Source organism: Elaeis guineensis, chromosome 12, assembly GCF_000442705.2.
Source record: "Elaeis guineensis isolate ETL-2024a chromosome 12, EG11, whole genome shotgun sequence".
NCBI classification, from domain to species: domain Eukaryota; kingdom Viridiplantae; phylum Streptophyta; class Magnoliopsida; order Arecales; family Arecaceae; genus Elaeis; species Elaeis guineensis.
Window position 1 is genome coordinate 32,471,864 of NC_026004.2, and position 6,000 is coordinate 32,477,863.

A 6,000-nucleotide genomic window follows, 5' to 3' on the forward strand; every position below is an offset into this window, starting at 1 on the left:
TTTGAATTCAAATCAAATTTGAATTCAAACGAAAATCAACTTATCTCTATCCTTTTGGGCATGAGAAGAGAAGGGGTGTGGCTCTTTGTGTGTGGAAAATGTTTCACGAGAAACCTTTTCTCGTGTAAGTAATGTGGCGCACAAAATGGATAAGGATGAAAGGGCAAGTGATAAGTTATCCATTCAAATTCAAACATGCTTTGAATTTGAATGGCTAACTAATTATTTTATCCATCCATATGGCGCACAAATGAGGGCGTGGGGAAGGGTTTTGCATGAGAAAAATTTTACGAGAAGTTTCTTCTCGTGAATTCAAATAGGTGCAAGGAAGTTGGGTGTCGCAGGGAATTTAAAACAAGGTGGTTTGATTCAAATTGAGCCAACCTAGTTTAAAATAGGTTAAGCACAATTAGACCAGATTAAACCCAACATAATTAGGCTTAATTAGGCTCAATAAAATCCTAATCAAATCAGAAATTAACTAAACCTAACCCCTGATCAAATCAGGGACTAAACTACCTTAGCGATTAGGTCAACATTTAACCTAATCGGGTCAATCCAAACTGAATCCAATTCAATTGGACTTGATCCAAAAATAATTACTCAATCAAATTGAGTTAATTAGTGATTAAATCACTAATTAAACCTCTCATAAATATTGAGTCCAAATCCGATGGGCAATCAGGCATCAGAGACCATCGATATGAAACCCTGATCAAAGAGTTCAAATTTCAAATTCAAAATTTGAAATTCAAAATTTTGACCCCGGTACCCAAAATGTGTGGAACTCATGATTAGAGAATCCTAATTCTCAATCATAGAGTTCCAGATAGATAAGACTCATAATCAGCCATCAGATCAGAAAGGAACCTCTAATGTGTGTGACCCCGCAGGTTCGAACCTAAACCGGTAGCACAGGAACCAATTCCTGTACTAATCGAAGTGACCATCTAGCAATGGTACCCGATGATCGGATAGGTCGAATAATCGCAATCGCAACATTCAGAACCTACGTGAATATGGTTACCGTATAATTCATCCCTTTTGACCCCTGTGTTTAGGACGACTCAGGGTTAAACTGTCAACCCTGATGATATCATCCGAATCGTGCTCAACTCAATTAGTCCTGTGACTCCTCACTAGGACTATCCTGGCCAAGGTTTTGCTAAATTGAAACACGACTGTACACAGCTCCTAAACTGGAGTGGTCAATCCCATCTTGACACACGCACCGACAAGTCAAGTACTTGACTACACCCAGCAACCTTCCGTCACTGAATTAGAAATTCAGGTAGTCCAGTGCCTAAGTGCAGTGAGTTGCTTGCAAGTCACCGTGGCGGTCTCAGGTTGGAGGGACATTTATACCCATATCCCATCGGAGCAAATCTTGACAGCAGAAATAGCTCCGGAGTTGGTCACGTTCAGTGCAGATGTACCATTACATCTCACCTGTATGCCATACCAGTGTCTCCACACTCTTTGGTTATGAGGACAACCAACCCATATGGCACACAACGACCTATGCTCGATAAACGTTGTCGTCCTTGGTAACAACGTATCATTTGGTCGCGAACATGTTTAAGGACTAAGCGACAAATCCTCCTTTGTCGAGTCTAAATAGTCCTAAGGACTTCACCACAACACAGGAGTTCATTAGAAGATGAAACATTTGTGATGAAAAAATATCAAAATAACTTTTATTTATTTATAATTCATGTACTAATATAAAAGGAGCACAACCGTCAACAGGCTGACGATTGGCTTTGGGACACTATTCCCAACATGATTCTGGTGTCCGTTCGTGCCAGTAGCATTATTATTTGTGTTTGTGTGCGAATTTATCCCAACAAACTGGTATCAGAGCTTGGTTATCAGATCGCTCATTTTGTTTGCACACAAGCTCCGTTTGCTATTTTACGAAGGATTCCAGATGGCTGCGAAGTTCGAAATCGAGAAGTTCGACCGAAATATTAGTTTCGATATTTGGCAAGTCAAGATGCGTGTGATCTTGACGCAGCAAGGGTTGCAGAAGGCATTACTTGGAGAGGAGAAGATGCCGGCCACATTATCTGAAGAAGAGAAACAAGAGATGGATGAGAAAGCTCTGGCTGCAATTCAGTTGTGCTTGTCGAACGAAGTTCTGCGGGAAGTCATCCATGAGAAGTCAGTGGCTGCTTTGTGGCTCAAGTTAGAGTCATTGTACATGACAAAGTCCCTCACCAGCAAGCTATATTTGAAGCAGCGTCTCTTCATATTGAAGATGGTTGAAGGTACATCTGTAAAAATCTATCTTGATGAATTTAATTCTATTCTTATGGATCTAGAGAATTTAGAAGTCAAGATTGAAGATGAGGACCAAGCCCTTTTATTGCTCTGCTCTTTACCACCATCATTTAATCACTTTAGAGAAACTCTACTTTATGGTAGAGATTCTATTTCTGTTGAAAATGTGAAATCATCCCTATTTTCGAAAGAGTTGATGGATAGGGACTTAACTGGTGGTAGCAGTGAAGGGATTTCTGAAGGCCTTGTGGCCAGAGGCCGATTTCAAGAGAGAACTTTTGAGAAAAAGAAGGAAGAGCGCAGATAAAAGTCAAGAAATAAGTTTAAAGTCTGCAATTACTGTAAGAAAAAAAGCACATTAAAATTGATTGTTACAAGTTGAAAAACAAACAGAAAAGAGAAGTAGAAAAATCTGAGAATGCAGCAGAGGCTGGAGTTGCAAAAGATGAGTTCGATGATTATGTTTTATCTGTTAATATTGTCAGATCCAAAGATGAATGGATTTTAGATTCGGGTTGCTCCTACCACATGTGTCCTTATAGGGACTGGTTTTACACCTATGAGCAGATTGATGATGGAGTTGTCTTGATGGGTAACAATGCCCCATGCAAGACTGTTGGGATAGGTTCAATTTAAATTAAAATGCATGATAGCATAGTGAGGATATTGACACAGGTTAGACATGTTTCTGACTTGAAGAAGAATCTCATCTCCCTAGGCACCCTTGAAGCCAATGGGTGTAAGTATTCAGCTGAAAGTGGAGTTCTCAGAGTTTGTAGAGGTACTTTTATTTTGATGAAAGTCAAAAGGTCCAGTACGTTGTATACTTTGATGGGCACTACGGTTACTGGTGCAGCAGTTGCTGCATCTCCTTCTATGTTAGAATCAGAAGTCACTAAACTTTGGCATATGAGACTGGGACATTTGAGTGAAAATGACATGACTATGTTGAGCAAGAGAGGCTTGCTTTGTGGTCAGAGCACAGGTAAGGTAGATTTTTGTGAGCATTGCATCTTTGGGAAGCAGAAGAAAGTCAGCTTTCAAACAGCAATTCACAGAACCAAGACTACTCTGGATTATATTCATTCTGATCTTTGGGGTCCTGCCCGTGTTCCTTCTAAAGGTGCTGCCAGGTATTTTCTAACTTTTATTGATGATTATTGTAGAAAAGTTTGGGTGTTTATGCTTAAACATAAAGATGAAGTGTTCAAGCAATTCAAACAGTGGAAGGCTTTGATTGAAAAACAAACTGAGAAGAAAATTAAAAGGCTGAGGACAGATAATGGGCTTGAATTTTGCTCTGGTGAGTTTAATGAATTTTGTGAAAATGAAGGCATTGTCAGGCACCGTACAGTGAAATACACTTCACAGCAAAATGGAGTGGCAGAGAGGATGAACAGAACTCTTTTAGAAAGAGCCCATTGTATGTTGTCAAATGCAGGTCTTAGTAAAGACTTTTGACCAGAGGCAGTGTCTACAGCTTGTTATTTGGTGAACCGTTCTCTAGCTACAGCCATTGCATGCAAGACTCCAGAAGAGATGTGGTCAGGTAACCCTCCTGATTATTCTGATTTGAAAATTTTTGGATGTCCTGCTTATGTTCATATTATTGATGGTAAATTAGATCCAAGAGCTAAAAAGTATATTTTTCTTGGTTATGCATCAGGGGTGAAAGGATACAGATTTTAGTGTCCTCATCCCAAGTCTCCTAAATTTTTGATTGAGAGAAATGTTACTTTTGATGAATCTGCAATGTTATCTCCTAGAGAGGAGAAAGTTGTTTCATCTGATGTAGGTTTTTCAGGTAATGACATGAAACAGGTGGAGTTTGAAAGTGGTGGTTCTACTATTATGAAGCATTCTTCCCAGCAACAACAGCAGGTGACAGATTCAGCTCAGGTGGAGGAAACTCTACAAATGTAGCAATTTTCTCTAGCTAGAGATAGGCAGAGAAGAGATATTAGACTACCTCAGAGAAATGTAGATATGGTTGCTTATGCATTGTCAATTGCAGAGGAGACACTTGATGCTAATGAGCCTTCCAGGTATTTAGAGGCTATATCTCGTGAGGATTCAGCTCAGTGGATAGTTGCTATGCAGGAAGAGATTGAGTCTCTCCTGAAAAATAAAACTTGGGAGTTAGTGAAGGCTCCTAAAGGAAAGAAGGTAGTTGGCTGCAAATGGGTCTTCAAGAAGAAAGAACGTACTCCAGGTGTTGAAGATGCTAGATACAAGGCACGGTTGGTTGCAAAGGGCTACAGTCAGGTAGAAGGTATTGATTATAATGATGTTTTCTCACCTGTTGTGAAACATAGTTCTATTCGTGTTTTACTAGCATTAGTTGCTTCTTATAACTTGGAGTTAGAGCAGATGGATGTAAAAATAGCCTTTCTACATGGTGAACTTGAAGAGCAGATTTATATGCAGCAACCTGAAGGTTTTCAAGTTGAAGAAAAAGAGGACCATGTTTGTTTATTAAAAAAAATCATTATATGGTTTGAAGCAATCTTCTAGACAATGGTATAGGAGATTTGATACCTTTATGACACAACATGAATACTCTAGGAGTAGTTTTAACAGTTGTGTCTACTTCAAAAAACTGTCAGGTAATTCTGTTATTTATCTGTTGCTATATGTTGATGATATGTTGATTGCAACAGCAGATATTTTTGAGATCAATCAGCTGAAAGCTTTACTCAGCAGTGAGTTTGAAATGAAAGACTTAGGAGCAGCAAAGAAAATTCATGGGATGGAGATCCAGAGGAATAGAGGTGCAGGTAAATTATTTCTGACACAGGCCAGTTATGTTCAGAAAGTTCTTCAGAGGTTTGACATGTGGGATGCCAAACGAGTTTCTACACCACTTGCTGCTCACTTCAAACTTTCAGCTTCTTTATCACCTCAGTCCACAGATGAAAAGGTGTATATGTCACGTGTTCCATACTCCAGTACAGTTGGCTCTTTGATGTATGTTATGGTCTGTACCAGACCAGATATGTCACAGGCAATTAGTGTTGTGAGTAGATATATGTCCAATCCTGGTAAAGTACATTGGCAGGCAGTGAAATGAATTTTTAGGTATTTGAAAGGTACTATTAACACTTGTTTGGAGTTTGGCAGGAACGATGATGTTTTGTCTGGATATGTTGATTCAGACTTTGCAGGAGATCTTGATAGAAGGAGATCTTTTACTGGTTATGTTTTCTTAGTTGGTGGTTGTGCTGTTAGTTGGAAAGCTACACTTCAGCCTACAGTTGCATTATCTACTACAGAAGCAGAGTTTATGGCAGCAACAGAGGCAGTGAAGGAAGCTATGTGGTTAAGAGGCTTATTTGGAGAACTTAGTTTGGAACAGAAAGAGACTATTATATACTGTGATAGTCAGATGTTTCATAAGAGAACGAAGCACATTGATATGAGGTACCATTTCATTGGAGAAGTCATTGCACAGGGCAATATTGTTGTGAAGAAAATTGGTACTGAAGATAATCTAGCTGACATGTTGACAAAATCTCTTCCAGTGGCTAAGTTCAAGCATTGCTTGGACTTGGTTGGAGTCTACAGTACTTGAGGATATCCTTCGGGATTTTGGAGGAGATGAAAATTTTCTACTATTATTTTTGTGAGAATTTAAGTTTGAGGAGATAGATCAAGATTGTGGAGAACATTCGTGTTGACCAAGCCAAAGGTGGAGATTTGTCAGGTTGACTCGGTCAA